Below are 22,958 nucleotides of genomic sequence, written 5' to 3'. Positions count from 1 at the left end.
AAGTTCTCCCAGAGATCTCCATCTCAACGCTAAGACCCAGCTCCACTAAATGACCAGCAAGATACAGGGCTGGACACCCTCTGCCAAACAACTAGCAAGAAAGGAACACAACCCCATCCATTAGTAGAGAGGCTGCCTAGAATCATAACAAGGTCACAGACACCACAAAACACACCACTGGACACGGTCCTGCCCACCACAAAAAGAAAATCCAGCCTCATCCACCAGAACACAGGCATGAGTCCCCTCCACCAGGAAGCCTACACAACCCACTGAACCAACTTTAGTCACTGGGGGCAGACACCAAAAACAATAGAAACTATGAACCTGAAGCCTGTGAAATGGAAACCACAAACACAGTAAGTTAGGCAAAAGGAGAAAACAGAGAAACACACAGCAGATGAAGGAGCAAAGTAAAAACACACCAGACCAAACAAATGAAGAGGAAATAGGCAGTCTACCTGAAAAATAATTCAGAGTAATGATAGTAAAGATAATCCAAAATCTTGGAAATCAAATGGAGAAAATACAAGAAACGTTTAACAAGGACCTAGAAGAAATAAAGAGCAAATAAACAATAATGAACAACACAATAAATGGTTTAAAAATTCTCTAGAAGGAATCAATAGCAGAATAACTGAGGCAGAAGAATGGAAAAGTGACCTGGAAGATAAAATAGTGGAAATAACTACTGCAGAGCAGAACAAAGAAAAAAGAATGAAAAGAATTGAGGACACTCTCAGAAGACCTCTGGGACAACATTAAACAAACCAACATTCAAATTATAGGGGTGCCAGAAGAAGAAGAGAAGGTAAAAAAAGGGACTGAGAAAATATTTGAAGAGATTATAGCTGAAAACCTCCCTGATATGGGAAAGGAAATAGTCAATCAAGTCCAGGAAGCACAGAGAGTCCCATACAGGGTAAATCCAAGGAAAAACACGTCAGGACACATATTAAGCAAACTATCAAAAATTAAATACAAAGAAAAAATATTAAAAGCATCAAGGGGAAAACAACAAATAACATAAAAGGGAAACCCCATAGGGTTAACAGCTGATATTTCAGCAGAAACTCTGCAAACCAGAAGGAACTGGCAGGACATATTTAAAGTGATGAAAGGGAAAAACATAGAACCAACATTACTCTACACAGCAAGGATCTCATTCAGATTTCATGGAGAAATTAAAACCTTTACAGACAAGCAAAGGCTAAGAGAATTCAGCACCACCAAACCAGCATTCCAACAAATGCTAAAGGAACTTCTCTGGGCAAGAAACACAAGAGAAGGAAAAGACCTACAATAACAAACCCAAAACAATTAAGAAAATGGTAATAGGAACATACATATTGATAACAACCTTAAATGTAAATGGATTAAATTCTCCAACCAAAAAATAAAGACTGGCTGAATGGATACAAAAATAAGACCCTTATATATGCTGTCTACAAGAGACCCACTTCAGACCTAGGGACACATACAGACTGAAAGTAAGGGGATGGAAAAAGATAATCCATGCAAAAGGAAATCAAAAGAAAGCGGCAGTAGCAATTCTTATATAGGACAAAATAGACTTTAAAATAAGGACTATTACAAGAGACAAAGAAAGACACTACATAATGATCAAGGGATCAATCCAAGAAGATATAACAACTGTAAATATTTATGGACCCAACATAGGAGCACCTCAATACATAAGGCAAATTCTAACAGCCATAAATTGGGAAACAGACAGTAACACAATCATATTAGGGGACATTAACACCCCACTTTCACCAATGGACAGATCATCCAAAATGAAAATAAATAAGGAAACACAAACTTTAAATGACACATTAAACATGATGGACAAAATTGATATTTCTAGGACATTCCATCCAAAAACAACAGAATACACTTTCTTCTCAAGTGCTCATGGAACATTCTCCAGGATAGATTATGTCTTGGGTCACAGATCAAACCTTGGTAAGTTTAAGAAAATTGAAATCATATCAGGTACCTTTCCAACCACAACACTATGAGACTAGATATGAATTGCAGGAAAAAGTCTGTAAAAAATACAAACACATGGAGGCTAAACAATACACTACTAAATAACCAAGAGATCACTGAAGAAATGAAAAAGGAAATCCAAAAATACCTAGAAACAAATGACAATGAAAACACAACAACCCAAAACCTATGGGATGCAGCAAAAGCAGTTCTAAGAGGGAAGTTTATAGCAATAAAATCCTACTTCAAGAAACAAGAAACATCTCAAATAAACAATCTAACCTTACACCTAAAGCAATTACAGAAAGAAGAACAAAAACACCTCAAGTTAGCAGAAAGGAAGAAATCATAAAGATCACATCAGAAATACATGAAAAAGAAATGAAGGAAACAGTAGCAATGATCAATAAAACTAAAAGCTGGTTCTTTGAGAAGATAAAAAAAATTGAAAAACCATTAGCCAGACTCATCAAGAAAAAAAGGGAGAGGACTCAAATCAATAGAATTTGAAAGGCAAAAGGAAAAGTAACAACTAACACTGCAGAAATACAGAGGATCATGAGAGATTACTAAAAGCAGCTATATGCCAATAAATTGGACAACCTGGAAGAAATGGACAAATTCTTAGAAAAGCACAACGTTCTGAGACTGAACCAGGAAGAAATAGAAAACATAAACAGACCAATCCCAGGCAATAAAATTGAGACTATGATTTAAAATCTTCCAACAAACAATAGCCCAGGACCAGATGGCTTCACAGGCAAATTCTATCAAACATTTAGAGACAAGTTAACAACTATCATTCTCAAACTCTTCTAAAATATACCAGAGGGACGAACACTCCCAAACTATTTCTACAAGGCTACTATCACCCTGATACCAAAATCAGAGAAGGATGTCACAAAGAAAGAAAACTACAGGCCAATATCACTGACAAACATAAATGCAAAAATCCTCAACAAAATACTAGCAAAGAGAATCCAACAGCACATTAAAAGGATCATACAACATGATCAAGTGGGGTTTATTCCAGGAATGCAAGGATTCTTCAATATATGCATATCAATCAATGTGATAAACAGTATTAAAAAACTGAAGGAGAAAAACCATATGATCATCTCAATAGATGCAGGAAAAGCTTTTGACAAAATTCTACACTGATATGATAAAAACCCTCCAGAAAGTCGGCATAGAGGGAACTTACCTTAACATAATAAAGGCCGTATATGAAAAACCCCCAGCCAACCTCATCCTCAATGATGAAAAGCTGAAACCATTTCCACTAAGATCAGGAACAAGACAAGGTTGTCCACTCTTACCACTAATATTCAACATAGATTTGGAAGTTTTAGCCACAGCAATCAGATCTGTGAGCCATGGCCGCTGAGCCTGCGCATCCGGAGCCTGTGCTCTGCAGCGAGAGAGGCCACAACAGTGAGAGGCCCACGTACCGCAAAAGAAAAAAAAAAACATAAATAAATAAACAAAAATAAACAAATGGGACCTAATGAAACTTAAAAGCTTTTGCACAGCAAAGGTAACCATAAGCAAGACGAGAAGACAACCCCCAGAATGGGAGAATATATTTGCAAAGGAAGCAACAGACAAAGGACTAATCTCCAAAATTTACAAGCAGCTCATGCAGCTTAATATCAGAAAAACAAACAACCCAATCCAAAAATGGGCAGAAGACCTAAATAGACATTTCTCCAAAGAAGATATACAGACTGCCAACAGACACGTGAAAGGATGCTCAACATCACTAATCATTAGAGAAATTCAAATCAAAACTACAATGAGTTATCACCTTACACTGGTCAGAATGGCCATCATCAAAAAATCTACAAATACTAAATGCTGGGAAGGGTGTGGAGGAAAGGGCACCCTCCTGCACTGTTGGTGGGAATGTCAATTGATACAGCCACTATGGAGGACAGTATGGAGGTTCCTTAAAAAAGTAAAAATAGGACTACCATACGACCCAGCAATCCCACTACTGGGCATATACCCTGAGGAAACCATAATTCAAAAAGAGTCATGTACCACAATGTTCAGTTCTATTTACAGTAGCCAGGAGATGGAAGTAACCTAAGTGTCCATCAACAGATGAATGGATAAAGAAGATGTGGTACATATATAGAATGGAATATTACTCAGCCATAAAAAGAAACGAGATTGAGTTATTTGTAGTGAGGTGGATGGACCTAGAGTCTGTCATACAGAGTGAAGTAAGTCAGAAAGGGAAAAACAAATACCGTATGCTAACACATATATATGGAGCCTAGAAAAAAACAAAAAAGAAAATGGTTCTGGAGAACTTAGGGGCAGAGCAGAAATAAAGATGCAGACGTAGAGAATGGACTTGAGGGCATGTGGAGGGGGAAGGGTAAGCTGGGATGAAGTGAGAGAGTGGCATGGACATATATACACTACCAAATGTAAAATAGATAGCTAGTGGGAAGCAGCTGCATAGCACAGGGAGGACAGCTTGTGACCACCTAGAGGGGTGGGATAGGGAAGGTGGGAGGGAGACACAAGAGGGAGGGGATATGAGGATATATGTGTATGTATAACTGATTTGCTTTGTTTTACAGCAGAAACTAACACAATATTGTAAAGCAATTATAGTCCAATAAAGATGTTAAGAAAAAAAAAAAAGGAGGAGCTATGCCTGATCTATGAAAATGAAGGGAACACATTTCAAGGTATTCCTTAAGAAATTAATTGATATTCAGAAGAAATCAAGGATGATCCCAAATTTTCCCTTTACATCTTGTTTATGACGTTTCTTCCATTGGGAATTCCCTGCTTATCTCTAAATAGGTATTTGATAAGCACTGAATTATTATAGCAAACACAATTCTTTTTCTAGATTATTGTTTTCATTTTTGTAGCCTTAGCATTATTATATTTTATTATAATTTTAATATAGTCTAAAATTTCCTTTTAAGAATCTCCATTATCTTCTATATTTTACATCTATTTGGGGAGAAATGATATATTAAAATCTGTTGCTATATGAAAAAAAAACAGTACAGTATTTTATCTGGGGATTATGGAAATGTTTTGGAAGTACATAAAGATAGTGATTACACAACACTGTGAATGTACTAATTGCCACTGAATTGTTGACTTTAAAATAGTCAAATTTATGTTATATGGATTTCACCTCAATAAAAATCAATAAATAGTTATTGATAGTAATAGATTATTCTCCATTCAATAAAATAGGAAGTCCTGAGCCTGTGATGATATAAATTTTAAAATTGAATAAATTGAAAGCTTAATGAGGAATGAATATCTACATGGCTTCAATGTACCCACTCATAAAATATTAACATGGTCATTCAAGATGCTTATGTTAGGGGAAAGTGGGTGATGAATATATGAGATTTGCCATACTATATATTTGCTATAAATCTAAAATAATTTAAACTAAAAAAAATTTCAAAATATGTTAAAGGAAAAAAGATAAAATTTATAGCAGAGAGACCTGGCAGACATTAAGTTAATCTAGTTATCAAAGTGAACACCAATAGAACAAATAAAAATTACATGGCACATGATAAAATGTAGTGAGAAGAATGCAGCATCACTTCTGTAATATTCCTGCCAAATGTCTATAACTTGATTCTCATTAGAATATAACAGAAAACAACCCAGATTGAGGGAGAAATGACAAAGTAACTTTGTCTATAATATTTGATAGTGTCAAGGTCTAGAAAGTCAAAACCAAACTAAGGTAACTTCCCAGGATCAAGATGGAGAAAGAGTCATGAAAACTAAATGCAACTCCTTATTTTGAACTGAATCCTCTTACTCTAGAAGACATTATTGGGACAACTGGCAAAACTTTAACGGGCTTTTAGGAAGCTGTCAGGGAGAAAGAAATTTTCCTCTATGCTTCTATGTTCTTCTTGCTTGTCTAAGAATTAAATGGACATGAGACAGATTAACAGGAGAAAATCAAAGTGTAATAACATGCATACATGGGAAAGACCTAGAGAAACTGAGTAACTTCCATGTCTGCTGTTTCTTAGAAAATAACCAGCTTAAAACATTATGCCAAAAAGACATATTTTAGGGTGGGAAACTATGCTCCTGTACAAAGTGATGGTAGTAATGAATGTCCTGGTTTGGGTGGTAATATTGTGGTTATGTCGGAGAATGTACTTGCTTGTAGGAAATATGCACTAAACTAGTATTATGGGGTGATGGGGCATCAACTGACTTAAATGGTTCAAGGCAAAAACATTCTTTGTACTGTAATTACAACTTTTCTGTAAGTTTGAGGTTACTAAAAACAAAGAGCAAGAAACCTTACGCTAGTTTACTAAGGGTGCTATTCTTTGAGCATATGAAATGTCATTCTACACCATCTAACATGTGAGAATCAGATTGCAGTGACTGTTTTAGCTGTGGCTTGAAAAGACCAGTTCTACCATTTATCCTAATCTTTCTTTTCTTGGGATGAGTTACCGATGACATAGCTCATTACCAAGGTGGAGGGTGATTGAAAGGAGAAGCTGGGAAAGCATGACGCTGCCTAAGGAATTGTTACTGAACCAAACTCGGGTCTGCTCACCAACACTTTGTAAAGCCAATCTACTGACACTGGGTTGTGGTGAAGGAAAGTGCAGTGTTTACTGTAAGGTGCCAAGCAAGGAGTCTGGGACAGCTAGTGTTCAAAAAGCCTGAATTCCCCCTGGGTTTCAGCAAAGTATCAATCTATCATCTATCTATCTATCTATCTATTTATTTTTTGCAAATAGCCAAAGAGCCTCTTTTATATCATCTCTGTGTGGTAGCAGGAGAGAGACAAAGAAGATCTAAACCAGTGGGAGAGGGGGTGAAAGGGGTAAAAGATACACGTGTACTCTTGATCTCCAGTGGCCTTGGCCCACAGTGGCTTGAAGCAGGATTTCAGCTGCCCAGCCAGAGATTGAAGTTAGGCCGCAGCAATGAGAGTGCTAAATCTTAGCCACTAGACCACCAGGGACCAGTAGCCAGTGACAAGGCCCTGGCCTGTTGGCTTTGTAGAAATGAATTTCCACAGAGAGATGGAAAGTAGTGAAGCAAGTAAAGTGTTTATTAGGAGGAGAAGAGGACTTGTGAATAGACTCACCCAGGCAGACTCAGAGAAAGAGTTGCACTTTTGTGGTAGTTTGAATCACTTATATGGGGCATTTCTTCTGGGTCTTCTCTGCCAATCATCTTGTATGCCTGGCTCTGAGTCCATATTTGGTTTATCTCAGCGTCCTCCCCTGTGTGCACGTGTATCTCTTAGCCAAGATGGAGTCTAGCACAGAGGCCTATGGGTAGGTTGACATCACCTACTATGGGGTGGCGCCCCCTCCCTTTTTGGCTTCTGAGGAGGGGGCCCTGTGTATGTGTAGTAGGGAAGGTCTCCTTGACCTCGAGAATGAGAAATATGTGGTCTCTTTATCTCTAATCTGGACAGGGCTCAGCTCCTCCTCGCTCCTGCTATTATCTTCATCTTGGAGTATCTGTCCACAGGGGACAAACTCCAACTACTCAGCCCGAGGCCCATCTATCTCCTGCCTCACTCTGATGAGGTATATATCACATCAGCTGGATGTCCCCACTGCCAAGTTCCATTGAAACCCAGCTGATATGTTTTCCTGCCGTTTCAGGAAAAGAATGGATTTGCTGATATGCAACAATCTACTACCACTTCTGCTTAAAGGCACTGGGCACTGAGGTAGCAAAAAATACTCTGGACCCCTTGCAGCGCTGGTGGATGCTTCACTGGCCATCACACACCCAAGAGTAGAGGAGTAGTGAGTAGGTTCTTCCTCGGAGTGTTTATGGTTCATCTTTTAGTGTGAGCAGGATCTGCTGGTGTTGGAGGGTCTCCCAGGGAGGTATGGGGTGGTCGCCACGGTGGCTCACCCCAGGGTCCTAAAAGCTGATGGCGGACATATCGGGAGGTATGCCCATCCATGCGAACTCTGGCTGGAGGCAGACATCTTGCTTGGGTCCCTGGCACTGAGACCTGGCCCAGCAAAGCATTTTTAAAGGCCAAGTGAGGGAGGGGAGTCTCGGGGTATGTGATCAGCTCGTGCACAGTTCTCTGATTGGTTGATGGTGAGCTAACATGGCCAGGTCACAGGGATTAACATTATCAATCCTCAGGCTCCAGGAGGTCTGGGAGCTATGTGCTCAGGATTATCAAGTAGTTAATGACTTCCTTTTGGTGGGGATTTTAGTCTTGGATATCTTATTAGCAAATCCATCCATTTTCAGGGCCCCAAATCCTGTTCAGAGTAGACGCATTCTCTTTTTAGTTGAGAAAGAGGGAGCTTAGCTTTATAGTTAACACTGTCAGAATCTTTTATTAGGACATACGGTAAGAGCAGGGGACTTTAACTCAGAAATGTAAGTGAGCCTCATTTCTTAGCATAATGACCAGGGAGCATAAAACAGTCTGGGAGCCACAACATAAAAGTAATGTCTATCAAGTGTGCAGTTAAGCATTACCTAAATATAATAAACTGCAGGCAATAGCATCCACCCAGCCACACACGGTCAGATTACTCCCTTATCCTTTTATATTACAGTATGACAAAACCACTTTCAGAGAGAAATTGGGGCTTCTTCACAGCACTTGTGAAGTTATTACAAGCTTAACCCAAGCCACATGGACTGCATCGACAAACACAGACTCTTTAAAATAAAACCACATTTAAAACTCTCTGCCTTTCTGCTTGACAAACAATCCATGCAGTTGATGGTGGCACACATTGGTTCAAGTTCCCCTCATTTTTTGGACCCATATTTTCTTTCTCATACTATATTAAGAAGCTTTGGAAAAGGTATCTTGTAAAAAGAGAGAACACAGCACCCACTAAAATCTTTCCCAGTTAAGATGCTGGTCCAGGGTTGTTTCTATGAAAATGGCCCTTTAAGCTTAGGTAATTACACCATCCTAGCACAATCACTCACTGTCATTTAAGCCACTCATATGAGTATGACTTGGTACTTAAAGCACCCTTCTTGTAGTAGAGCAAAGCACTTGCTTCTTAACAGGAGGTTCTGCATCTTAACAACTAGGCCATTGCAAATCATTGATTGCTTAAAAAAAAAATCAGTTAAAAACAAGATGTCATTGGTCCAGAGAACCAGAAGCCAGGTTTATGGGAATATGGACAATTGACATATTTCCTAGTGAGAACTTTGTCCAAGAAGAAGGGTCTTCAAGCTACAGCCCTCAGGCCAAGTCTAGCTTGCTGCTTATTTTTGTATTTTATATTATATTGGAACACCACCACACCCGTTCTTTTAGTTACTTTCTATGGCTTCTTTTTCACTATCATCAGAGTTAAATAGTTGCCAGAACAGGCTGTCTGGCCCTCAAAGACTAAAATATTTACCATCTGGCACTTTACAGAAAAAATGGGCTGACCTCTGTCCTAGACACCTCTGGCGTATAGCACAGCTCTTCTAATGTCACTCTGCATCTCTGGCTCCCCACCTAGTCTAGAGATGTCAGTCATATCCTCCTTGCTTATAAAACTTCTTTAGAGAATCTGATCCAGACACTGGTCGGAAGGGGTAGCTCACACAGCTCTATCTTTTGATCACAGCTAATATGGCCAAGGCTGGAAACCTGGCCCAACTGCCCATGAAAATTGGCAAGAGAAACTGTTTTACCTGGTATCTATGAAGTTGAATCCAGAGTTATTATTATGGCCAACCAAACTAATGTGCAAGCTTATGAGAAGAGGGAAAAGGGGCTGTAAACTTTGCAATGAAGCTTCCGTCTGCAGAAAGGAAATTGGGAGCAGACAGGCAGCACATATGAGAGACCCCCCAAGGCTGCAAAGAGACAGACAGAAACAGACCATCTGTCTCAGCACTTTCTAAGACCCATGTTATCTGGCTGTATTTCCTGTCATTGGGGGTCTGTGGGACTTCCTATATTTCTTAACCTAAATTCCTTTTGCCTAACCTAGTCTGAGTGTATTTGTGGTTCTTGTTTTAAAATAAATAATTGACCTTAGACAAAAATACAGGTAGGTATAATATTTATTGAGTGACTGTTATATTACAAATATTGTTCTAGATGCTCCAAATTCAGTTGTGAAAGATACAAACTAAAATTTCTGCCTTCATAGAGTTCATATTTTAGTGGGGTGTGTATTTGGCTCAATTTTCTTGCCTTTCTTTTGTCATTATTCCCATTTGGAAAAAGGATATAAAATAGTACCCATCTCACTCAGGTTATCAAATGATAAAACGAAAACATTTTAGTTTGATGTCCTTTAATTCAAGGGTAAACAATCCATGGATTTGGGGAATATGGTGCCTCATAAGCAGAGGAGCACTCTTCCCAAGGAATGTGGGGCAAGAGTGAGTTTTCTAGAGCATTAGAAGAGGCCTCCCAGAAACAGGGTATGATTGGCCAGGAGGTAGAAGATTTCCTTACAAGGCTGGCGGGTCCTATTTTCTAGGGTAAGGTAATCCAGCTAAAGCTGAGTTGAAGGATTGTGATTGGTGTTAAGTTTCCTTGACAGTGAGGGGTTTCCTGTGAGTACAGGCTGACCTAGGTTTAGATTTGTGACATGGGCCGGGCAACTGGGGTGGCCTCCATTTTGTGGGTCCCGATACACAAATTAACTTTATCAGGGTTTGTTTTATGATTAAGTGGAATATGTACATATAGAGTCCCTAGTTATATATGGTGGTGGTGGTCGTTGAAAAGAGAAGCTGAAAAGAAACAAAGGCCACAGCCAAAAGAAGGCTTGTGAAGGAAGGCAAATATAGACAGGTGTTGGTGCAGGGATTGCAGAAGGATAGAATCCTTTGTATCTTTGACTGTTGTATTCCAGAAAGTAATTGTCATTCATCACTATCAGTGTCCCCAGCAACAATCTGCCTTTGGACCCTTCTGACTCATTTATAAGTTTTTGCTCTTTCTTACTCTCCCCAGAAGAAAGGCATGGGGAGAGGAAGAGGGAGCTAGGGTCAATAACTTTCCTCAGTTTCTTTCTGACTATGACAGGGGATAGTTGTTGCGTTTTGGGCCCCAAATATCCCTGGATGATTTCTACCTGCCCAACAGTACAAACATTATTATAGCCAACCTCATAACTATTTACTGCAAGAAATGTCAAACAGATGGACCAGAACTGGTTCTAAATAAAATAAGCTTATTTTGAAAAAACCTACAAAGAGTCTTCCTCTTAAGAAGACTTAAGAATTTTCTTTAAAGTATTAATATTTTGCAGAATGGACCAAAGGTGTAGGCAACCACCTAGACCAAAGTGGTCTGTGGATCAGCTGCATTGGAATCACATGAGGGTCCATTTAGAAAGTAGATGGCTGTGGTCCCCCCAAGTAGGTCCATTGAATCAGATTCTCTGTTGACGGGACTTAGGAATCTGTAACGATAGCAAGCTTCCCTGGTGATTGCTAAGCTGGCTAAGCTTGAGAATCACTGACCTGAAATGTCACCATCAAAAATTCTTTGGTTTTATGCTTTGGCCTAAATTGTGACTGTTTCTAGAAAAGACAATACATTAAGATGTGAATGTAATGAATGTGAGTTAATTTGTATCCAGCTATCTAACATAACAGTTCGCAGAAAGCATGACTGGAATGGGGAGAGAATGAGGCATCAGCAAGGTACTGGCTCCTGGTGGACGTACCACAAGGGGAAGAAGGGGTAGAGAGAGTTTTTCACATGTCTGTTCTGCCTCCACGTAGTAGTTACGCCATATGTGAAAGCTCTTGGATATAAGGTGTCCTTCCATCAGAAGTTGCTCTTGAGCTTGGGTCACACCTACCTGCTACTGAGGATGATTGTAATCTTTGTGGTGTGTATTGTCGGGGAGGAAGAAAATTTTCCTCTCCCCTTCTAGGTTCTTCTGGGTAGTTAAGAATTCAATTGACATGAGACAGATTAACAGGAGAAAATCAAATTAATTTTCATACATACAGGAATCCCACATACATGAGAGGGTCAAAGAAATAAAGGGAAAATGAGGTATACAGGCCATCCTGAGCTGAGGAATGGGATAGGGGTCTGGGGCTTCCAAGAACAGGAGGGATATTTACAGGACGATAAGCAGAAGAGTAGATGTTTGGTAATTAGATGTTTGCCCTGCTGTATAGATGGGGACACTTAAATAAACTTTATCTCTGGTAATAACTCTTTTTCTCCAATTTAAATTCTTCTAGAAGTTTCTCTTGAGCCCACAAGGTCTCTATTGTCTTTAGCATAAAAGAATCCATGTGCCAAAGTGGCACATCTTGGGGAGGCCTGTTGTGAACCCCTACAGCATGTAAAAGGGGACCTTTCTCGGTAGGGCTGGTCCGACTTGCTCTTGGCTGTATGAATGGGGAGTGGGCTTGGGGACCTTCCTGCTCTCCTTTGCAGACATTTCTCGGGAGATGGAAGCAGGGATTCACCATGCACAACTCAGAGTTATTCCTTCCCTAGACTGAATGGTGACCGTTACGGAAAAATCCCTAACCCTATTATTGTCCCTGTCTTTCCTATGGCTGAATTAAAAGAAAAAAATCATTAGGTGTGTGGGGAGGAAGCTTCCTTTCCTGTTAAATGCTATAAAGCCAAGCCTTGTGGGCAGCTCTGGCTGATTATCAGGATTTTCAAATTGACTCTTCTACTGTGTAGAAGGAACTTAATTCCGTATCTAATTTTAATCTGCATTCCACGGTCAGAAGTGTTGTGTTAAAGCATTTGTTAACATTTAGAGAGGGGGAGCTGATGATATTGATCCTTCTTGTGTAAATTGGCCAAGGTGATCAATTTTGGGTTGTAAACTTTTGATGTTTAAATGCATTACCTTAATACCATTTAAGCACAGTCAATTGTCAACCCCATTAACCCATAGTGTACAGTCTGAACTTGGAATTCAACATTTCCAGAATGGTGACGTGAGGAGGGGAGTTTAGCAGTTTGCACACAGAGTAGATCGGCTGTTCCCTTATATGCCATTTTCTGTGTGTGCTGCTGAAACGCAATCATGGGGTCGTTGGAATAGTCAGAGTATGTTGCCGAGAATCCACTCTTCCTCCCCTATCCCATCCTGACTGCAATCATGAGAGAATGAGCAGATTTGTATTAAGTTAGCATTCAGGCAGTTAGCATATAGGTAGGAAAGGATTAATAGTGGCATCTGTTGTTGCAAACCAACAGATAAACACAAAGACAAAATATTGTCAGTGTGAAGCTGCTGACTGACACCCAGAAGCTAAGGGCACAATGATTTCCACGGCCCAGATGGTTCTTGGACACAGGGCTGCTTTGACCTGGTGACCAGAAAATTGCCAACAAATAATCCCCTTCCAAAGGGCTTTCTCTACCCTTTGCCCATGCAATACATTTCCTTCTATAAGGAAAGAACTTGATTAAATGCTGTATCAGTTAGGATTAGGTACAGCTGTGAGTGACAGAAACCCCAAATTAACAATAGTTTAAACACACAAGATTTAATCCTCTTATTTGAGAAATCTAATGTTTGACAATCCAGGACACGGTTGGCAGTTCCATGAAGTTACCAGGACATGGTCTTCTCCCAGCTTTTAGCTCCATCATCTCTAGGCTGTGTCTCTCATGCTTGTAACCCAAGGTGATTGCTTAAACTCTGGCTATTGTATAAATTTTCCAGACAGCAGAAGGGAAGAAGAGGGCAAAGTATAGTGCACCATTTTCCCTTAAGGACACTCTTCAGAAGCCACACATGAAATTTTCATTTACACACCAATGGTCAGAACTTAGCCACTTGACCACACTGAGGTACAAGGGAGGCTGGGGAATATAGTATTAAGCATGTGTCCTGCTAAAACTCAAAATTCTCTTACAAATGGAGAGAATAGATATTGAAGGTCAACCAGCTGTCTCTGTCCCAAGTGCTGTGTATGTTGCAGATGGAGACAGAAAAACTAAATCAAGCTTTTTGATTTTCCCCCAGCCATCATGGATCAACAACTCTCCATTTCCCCTTATCTCGACCAATCTAAAATGTTTACAGCCTCCTAAACAAAATGGAAAAGCATCCAGAAAGATCCAAGAGAAGGGGAAGGAGCATCTGTAACATCAGTATTTCTCCCCCAAGTGATTTCACAGCATTTTGTTTCACTTGATCATTGTATATGGCACAGTCTGGCCATCAGCTCTGTCTCATTTTTACTCTGATAAACTAGGAATGTGATGGGGGTGTGGGGGCAGTGTGTTTGCCACTCTCACTAAAGCACACCAGTGGAACTATTAATCTTTTTGAATAAAGGTAACTCACATGTGATTTTGGATACTCCAGAAGGCACCTACTTACCTACCTACCTACTTATCACACCTACCACACCAGATGTCCTGGTTGCCTGTGAGAAGTTTCATGAAAACTTAAAGTCTCAAGGTGTCCCTAAACCATATGCCCAGTGTCCAAGACCCAGTTCTGGGGTCACTAGGTTCTCCTGGGGTGAAACATAGTCCTTTTCTTAGAAATCCTTTCTTAGGAACTAAGAATTCTTATTTGTTTGGGGAGGTTTGTTGCACACATTTTCAAAAATGAAGAAATCTCTAATAAGGATGATTCTCAACTTGTGGATTAACCATGCTTAATGATTCATCCCAGACAGGCTTTGTACAACTATTACATGCTTCTCGACCGTCTCTGTGACTGCCCATTTACGCTGGCTGACAGAATGCAAATTTAAGTTTAACAGAAGCCTAAGCAAAATATAATTGAGAAGGTAACTTTCCCTGAAATGATATACAAGGTAAAATAGAAATGATTTCAAAATTATCAGTGTCACATTCATTGATGTCGATAATCAAGAAATGACTATACAGAAAAGTATTATTATTTTGGGCCCCAGTAATTCAGAATTTGTAATTAAATTTCTACCCACTTCCTGTTCAAACTACTATCGCACTATCTCTGAACGAATAGTTGGTTCAGCAACTGTAACAGTGTAAAGAAGATTGCAAAAGGGCGTGTTTCACCTAGGAGGGATTGATCTCTTTTTAAGGGCTTTGACACATTAATTATTTGCATGCAAATGAGTGCTACTTATTTCAAATGAGTCTTACCTTGTCATTAAAACTCTTATAACATGACCTCATTTGGAAACATTTGTTTACCAGTTAGTTTGTTATTAGGTGTTATTGCAAATAATAAAACTACATCTAATCTTTTAAATATGTAACTTAGACCCTTCACAAATTGAGATTAACCCTCCCTGTATTTGGCCTGTATCACTGAGGTTTCCCTGTATGCATGAAGATATATTTAGCTATCCATAGGCTGAACCTAACCCATTTATAGATCAGCAACTATTTCTGCAAATGGGCCAACTAGCCCTTCTGTGTGCAGAAAACATTCAGGATAATTGAAAACTACCTGAAATATTTATAAGCTTTGAACGAGTTCAGTGAAGGCACTGGTCAGACATTCAGACTTTGATTCTAGTCCAATTACATCAAGTCACAGCCAATGATCTCAAATGATTAGAATGGCACTGAAAGTTTTTGTAGATCTAACCAGCTCAGTCACAAATATGAGTAATTAGATATGTTTAATATGACTAAAACCAACAAAATATCATTTATCATACATTTAATATCTATGGCTTTTTGGTAAAGTAGATCATGTAATCCAGCTAGTTGCTTTATTATTAATTAAGTCCCAAGACTTAGTCCCTTGGCTTAGCAAATATGCTCACTAGGGAAGCAGTGTTTCATTTAATTAAGAGCATAAGACAACAGAGTTCAGACTCCAGTTTTTCTCCTTCTACCTTAAGCATTCTATTAGTTAATCTCCTCACTTATAAAATGGGGACTCCAGTCCCTACCTCAAGAGTAAGGGCTTAGCATAGTGCCTGGAAAATACCATTATTATAGCTGTCATTAGGATTAGTGATAATATTTACTGAATTGACATGGAAAGGTAACAGAACTGAAGAACTTTAAAGGGGACAGACAGTCCTATTGGTGGCTAGTTGCAACAAGCTTAACCAATGAAGCTCCCAGTCATCAGCCATTGGCCATTGCACAGTGTTTAGACCTCAGTTAACCTTTTTGTACATTTATACTACTTGAAAACCCATTATGAACTGTGTGTGAGTGTAACTGAAAAGGTCACTGTGGGATCAATAGTACCTTCCAAGCTAAGCACATGTGAAGTCTGTCCTCTGATTAGTGAGCATGGCCACTATCCAAATTGCCTGCCACCTAGATTCTTCATATGTCACAACATATTGTATACATGTAAGAAATTCCCAGACTCAAGGCATTTCAATAATTTTGAAGACATGTTCATAGATCACGATTGCCCAACAGAAAACCTCCATACAGCATCCGTTGAATAGAACAAAATAACAAGATGAATGAAAGTCTGTCTAGAGTCAGTCACATAAGCATGTTGTTTGTGGTCTTTTACTGAATGGCACACCTTTCAAAAAGCAGTGTTTATTCCTCCTCAACATCTTAATCTAAGAACACTGTATAAACTATTTGCCAATCTCTAACCCTTGAAAAGTATTTATCGGTACATTACCCACAGGAGCACCCCTAGGTGCATGTGAGGAATTCAAAGAAAGAGATCAGTCCTTGATCAGACTCTAGCCATACAAATTAAGAGGTACAATTTGTCAGAGGAGAAAGAGGGGAACTGGAAGCTTCACTAGCTGGTGTGTATGTCTGTGAGTTGTTTGGTGTGTCGCAAGGGATTTGATAAAAATCGTATTTAAACTACTGATGTTTGGGTATGATTTAATTATTTCAAAGCGAGTGAAATCAAAGTGATCCTTCTAATGACATCACTTTCATTTACTTACATTCCATTCATGCTGTCTTGAGTAGCAGCTAAATGAGCAGGGTTACACACAGAAAACGGTATTGCATATAACTCTGGGCATATTCAAAGGGTGGTGACTAGACAGCAACAGTCTCTATCCTGTATGTTGCAACTGGGAAACGAAAGGTGGTTAAACCTCAGCTCAGAGTACTGTCTAAGGCACCTGCTGCCACCAGGCTTTGTCTTGCTCAGAGCTCCTCATTCCATGGTGTTTTTCACCCTCCCTCCTATCACCATCCCAACTCTTTCCTGTCTAGAAACCCGACATCTGGACATTACTCTTAGGTTTTATTTATTACTAATCAGAGCATAAAAAATATCATTTAAAAGAAGCCTTCTTTTCTGTCTAGGGCCATGTGTTTTTGGAATGCTCGTGGACCCACGATGAGATGTGGACATGAATTCACATTTGCCTGACAGCTTATATCATGTTGAGGTGAGGAAAGTTTGGGACAAAAAATATAAAAGTTTATCTTAGGTAAATCACAGACATATAGGGTGACATCGCCACCTATCCCCCAAGGTCACATTATCACCATGTAATAATGGGGAAGTCTGGCTATAGGAGTCTAACTTTCTCCACTTTTGAGATGGGTTAGGTAACAGTGACCTCCTTTTTTATTGATGGATTCTGAGGGCTATTAAATTAGCACTTCTTAAAGGGGATTAAATAAATACTAAGCAGTAGTGTAAACAAATTTCACTTAAAACTATGAATAATGGAATCTGTGCTTCATTTATCATTTCTGGCAATGCAAATATATCAGAGGAAGCCAGTCATTTCTTCAGCTTTCATGGAAAATTTGCAATTCAGAAATCATTCTTTGGGTTCTTTATGCCTTCCTGCTCAATCTGTCATTGACTGTTGAGATTAGTGCCTGCTTGGTGGTTCTGTTTCTGTTCCCCAGCAATCTGTTAAGAACTAATGTTAAATAAAAGGGTACTCTGATGAACAGTGTGGGCCTGAGGTTGAGAATGCAAGTTAGGCTGGAAAAGGTGAAGGACTGTATGCTGTGAGTTCAGTCTGGAAATGCAATCAGCAGACAGACCCACAATGGGAACTTCTAGGTCTAAATAAATCCCAATTTAATATTATTCCATTTTTCAGAATATACACTTAATCTTCCATCTGTGTATGCATGTCTAAGGCTCTGATACCCATGCACTAATCACAAACCCAACTTACAGCTTTTCCCGTTGGGGGATGCTCTATTCCTCATGCTTGAATATTATGGCTGGATGGCTGCATTGCAGAATGAGAAAGCACTCTTAAATGAAGGAGTAGATCAGCATCACAAATTCCTTTTCAAAATACTTTGGCCCACACAGTTTGGGTTGGATCATCCCACATTATGGATGTTATATCCATGTGCCCTCTCTAGGTGGCTGGCTTGGGCTTCTTCACAGAATGACAGTCTCAGAGTAGTCAAACTTCTTACGTGTAGGCTAGGTTCCCCCAGGGCAAGCGTTCCAAGAGACAGAAAGTGGAGACTGCCATTTTTTAAAGGCCAAGCCTAGAAAGTGGCACATCTTCTTTTGTTCTATTATATTCTATTATTCAGAAAAGTCATACAGGCCACTCAATTTCAACGGAAGGAGAAATAGACCCCACCTCTTGATGAAAGGAGTTTCAAAGAATTTGAGACTGTTTATGATTGGCCACAGGATCCAAGCTTATTTCTTTCCATATGGATAACCAATTGACCCACTAAAACCTGCATGGGGTCACTACCAACAAAAGACAACTTTAAACTTAATTTTCAGGGGAGATTTCCAACACCAAGTTTTGAGACAGGCGATTTTCTTTAGAATCCCTTGGTGTATGAGGAGGAGTATGTTTATTTCCAGTTTACCTTTGTACTGGGCACATAGCTTTTTGGAATCCTAATTTTATAATTTTATAAGAGAGTGGGTGTCTTATAGTAGATGTCCCACCTCGTTGACTCTGGTCTTATATATTTTTTTTTGTCTTTCAAAATATTTATGTCAAGTAGAAACTGGGAAGACAACCACATGTAAGACAGTTAAGTAGAAAAAAACCTTGACAAATACACTCATTTGGTCATCAAAATATAAAAAGCTGAAAATGATATTGCATTAGATACTTTGATTGAAAACTGTTATTCTATGTGTATATGTATAACTGATTCACTTCACTGTACAGCAAAAACCAACACATTTTAAATCAACTATACTCCAATAATTTTTTTAAGTGTTATTGTATTCAAGTAATAAGCCCAAAGCAGTCCCAAACTAAGAGTTAAAGCTCTTCTATTCACACAGACAGACCTTAGACAAGAATCATATATATTTTTATCCTGAACGTTCCCCCCCAAATCCTTATCTTTTTATTTTTGTTACTCTTATGAAAATTATTCAGTTTTGTGTTTTTCATAAATAAATTTTTTTCAGAATGCCACTAAACAAACACATCAACCTTGGACAATATCTAAAATCACTTTTACGAAAGTGGAAATAGCTAAAGAAGAATTCTCAGGTTAAGTGAGAGGCATGGGGTCTAGGTGGGTTATTAATCGACATGGAATAATATGTCGTTTGATCGGCACAGTGACATTGCTGAATGAGCTTTGAAAGTTGGCCTACCCGATAACAACCCATGTGGACTCAAACCTTTTCTTGGTCCTAGAATCCTTTCTCAAAGGTATAAATGAGGCTCAAAAAATCACCAAGAGAAGGACGAATAAAAGCTGAGTCCTTGCCAAGAGTGTGGTGCTGGCCAGAGACAGTCAAGTTCTTGTACACCCAGTGGAAACACAAAGTGTCCTGGCACGGCTGTCCTCAAGGGATGTCCCCCAGGGCACATGTGAGGTGGGTCTGGTGAAGGAGAGACAGGCTTATTTGGATGAGGGGCATGCAGCACCTCTGGAGAGTCAGGGCCGGGTAGTGGACCCTTACCACCGAGGCCACCATGGCCTCCGGGTTGCCGTCCTGGGTTTGTCAGCCTGTCTCTGCCCTTTCCTCCTGGGCCGCCTCCAGCCTTCTGACACTGAAGGGTTTCTTCCTCTTGCTCCTCAACTGAATCTGACTCATTGCTGCAGAAGTGAATGGTGGCTTGCACAGGGAAACTAGCCAGCACCTTCTCGCATGAACTCTGCAGATACTCTTGACGCTTAGAAATGGGTAAAAAGTCTTAACAGGATGCTGAAACCCAAAGGCCCCCTTTGATCCAAACGTTTGTTGGTCACTCCCAAGCTCAAGCTCGCCTCGAGTTCTGGTGGGCTCAGCATCCTGGGGGTGGGGGGTGGGGGGTAGAGGGGTCAGGATCCAAGGTCTCCATGGTGTTTGGCTCTTGGGCCGGAGCAGCGGCCGTGGTACCCGGGGACCATCCCGGTGGCAGTGACCGACGCATCCCTGTGCCTCCCGGGCTCCGGCCGCCGGCTCAGGTCTCATAGTGCCGTTGGCGCTCGTGCCCCTCCAGCGGCGCCAGCTATCCGCCATGCCTTTAACTGCTCTGGCGAGGGCGCTCTGACTCTGGTCTTTGTCTCTAATCCCCTACACCCCACAAGGTCATAAAAAGCTGAAAGCTCAAATTCATGGTTTTGTTAATGTTCTCCGAGCAAAAGCAAGCTTACTTCTCTGGGTTCCTGTTTTTGTTTTTGTTTTGCTTCCCCTGCATATTCCTTACTTTCTTGACAACTCATTTACGCATTTAATACACACGCACACACAAATAACACTGTTGAAAAAATTCAGAAATTAATGAATGCTAGCTTTATGGAAATAAAAAGGGGTGGAGGAGATGAGAGAACAGCCTTGGAAAATCTGTGCTCCAGGAGTGTAGAATTCAGTGGAAGCTGTCATTGCTTCCTTAATCAGTGCAAGACATTGATTTGTTTTGTTTTGTTTTGCATTGTTAGTGACAGTTCTATAGCTCACCCCAGGGAGACAGGAGATAGAACATACTCATCCCATTTGAGTAACATTTCTTAAACTACATTTGTTTTCCAATCATCATTACCAGATAGATGTGAAGATTTGAACCTTGAGAAAGAAAGAAATTGATGAGAATTCATGGCAATTTGAAATGGTGGTATTCCTTTTATTTTTTTATTTTTTTGCGATACGCAGGCCTCTCACTGTTGTGGCCTCTCCCGCTGCAGAGCACAGGCTCCGGACGCGCAGGCTCAGCAGCCATGGCTCACAGGCACTCCGCGGCATGTGGGATCTTCCCGGACTGGGGCACGAACCCGTGTCCCCTGCATCGGCAGGCGGGCTCTCAACCACTGCGCCACCAGGGAAGCCTGGGGGTATTCCATATTTTTCATTGTTGTTGTTGTTGTTCTGTGTTTGTTTTACTTGGGGACATTGTTATGTGTCCTAAAAAGAAAATCATTAAATTATGTGCTTTAAAGAAAATTTTATTGTCAAGTAAGCTTTTAAAACAAAACTCTGGGGACTTCCCTGGTGGCGCAGTGGTTATGCATCTGCCTGCCAATGCAGGGGACACAGGTTTGATCTCTGGTCCGGGAAGATCCCACAGGCTGTGGAACAACGAAGCCCGTGCGCCAAAGCTACTGAGCCTGCGCTCTAGAGCCTGTGAGCCACAGCTACGTAACCTACACACTGCAACTACTGAAGCCCATGCACCTAGAGCCTATGCTCCGCAACTAGAGAAGCCACTGCATTGAGAAGCCTGTGCACCACAACGAAGAGTAGCCCCCGCTCTCCATGACTAGAGAAAGCCTGAATGCAGCAACGAAGACCCAATGCGGCCAAAAAATAAATTAAAAAAAAAAAAACCTCTGGATCTTCTCCCATGCCTAAACCTGGGATGAGGTGATATAGTATAGCAGTTGCATTGATCTGAATGTGTCACCTCAAAATTCATACATTGAAACCCTAACCCCCGAGGGGGCATAGTATTAGGATGTGAGGCCTTTGGGAGATGGTTGAGTCATGAGGGTCTCATGACCTTTTATAAGGGCATGAGATTAATGCCCCAGAGGCACCAGAGAGCTCACTTGCCCCTTCTGCCATGTGAGGACACAGATAGAAGGTACTATCTGTGAAAAGGCAGGCCCTCACCAAGCACAAATCTGCTAGCGCCTTGATCTTGGACTTCCCAGCCTCTAGAGCTGTGAGAAATACATTTCTGATGTTTGTAAGCTACCCAGTCTCTGTTATTTTGTTATAGAAGCCCAAACAAAGTAAGTAAGTAGTCAAGAACAAGCTCTCCAATGTTACTTTCTAGCTCCGCCATTTCCTAGATAGATCATTTTTGTCAAGTCACTTCATCCCTCAACCTTAGTTACCGCATCTGCAAATGTGGACAAATGAATGTTAAATGAGATAACGTGCCAAGTATAAGATCAGTCATGACACTTATTTGCCTGGCACTTAAGCCCATAAATGTTAGCTGTAGTTGTTGTTGCTCTTATAATAATTATTAATATGAAATGAGTGAGCCCTAAGAATGATGGTATATGATCGGGTATTTGTTATAGGTACTACTTGATGGTTAATAGGAAGACAATTAAATTTTTTTACGTATTGGGATGACTATTTGACCTCAGTTAATTTGTTTTTGTTTTTTTTTAATTGGAGTATAGTTGCTTTACAATGTTGGGTTAGTTTCTGCTGTACAGCAAAGTGAATCAGTTATACATGTACATATATCCTCTCTGTTTTAGATTCCCTTCCCATTTAGGTCACCACAGAGCATTGAGTAGAGTTCCCTGTGCTATACAGTAGGTTCTCATTAGTTATCTAATATTTTATACATAGTATATATGTCAATCCCAATCTCCCAATTCATCCCACCCTCCCCCTGCCCCCCTTGGTAACCATAAGTTTGTTTTCTACACCTATGACTCTGACCTAAGTTAGTTTAAAACAATTACACCATCAACTATACTCCAATAAAAAATTTAAAAAATAAAACAATTGCACCAAAATGGCTGTGGCAGATTTCCTGCATCTTTCAATAAGGACTGTAATAAGTCCTTTACCTCTCAAGAGGAAATAGTCTAGTCTTCTATGAATAGTGTGTGTCAACAGGAAAAGTTTCAGTTAACCAAGTTCTTCTTACAACCATTACTGTGTTTCACCTAAGATTGAACAGCAGTGTTCACTATTGCAGGGCAAGGCAATAGGAATTAAAGA

General features: G+C 40.1%; 1 pseudogene; it reads right to left on the bottom strand.

Annotated features, from left to right (window-relative positions):
- Nucleotides 1-19,690: 19,690 nt before the first annotated feature.
- On the bottom strand, nucleotides 19,691-20,246 carry LOC112410513 (protein ripply3 pseudogene; annotated as a pseudogene).
- Between the last annotated feature and the right edge of the window lie 2,712 nt (nucleotides 20,247-22,958).

The sequence above is a fragment of the Neophocaena asiaeorientalis genome, unplaced genomic scaffold, assembly GCF_003031525.2.
Source record: "Neophocaena asiaeorientalis asiaeorientalis breed wild unplaced genomic scaffold, Neophocaena_asiaeorientalis_V1.1 scaffold656, whole genome shotgun sequence".
Taxonomy (NCBI): domain Eukaryota; kingdom Metazoa; phylum Chordata; class Mammalia; order Artiodactyla; family Phocoenidae; genus Neophocaena; species Neophocaena asiaeorientalis.
Note: the sequence above shows the minus strand (reverse complement) of the source record. Positions and strands in the feature narration are given on the sequence as shown.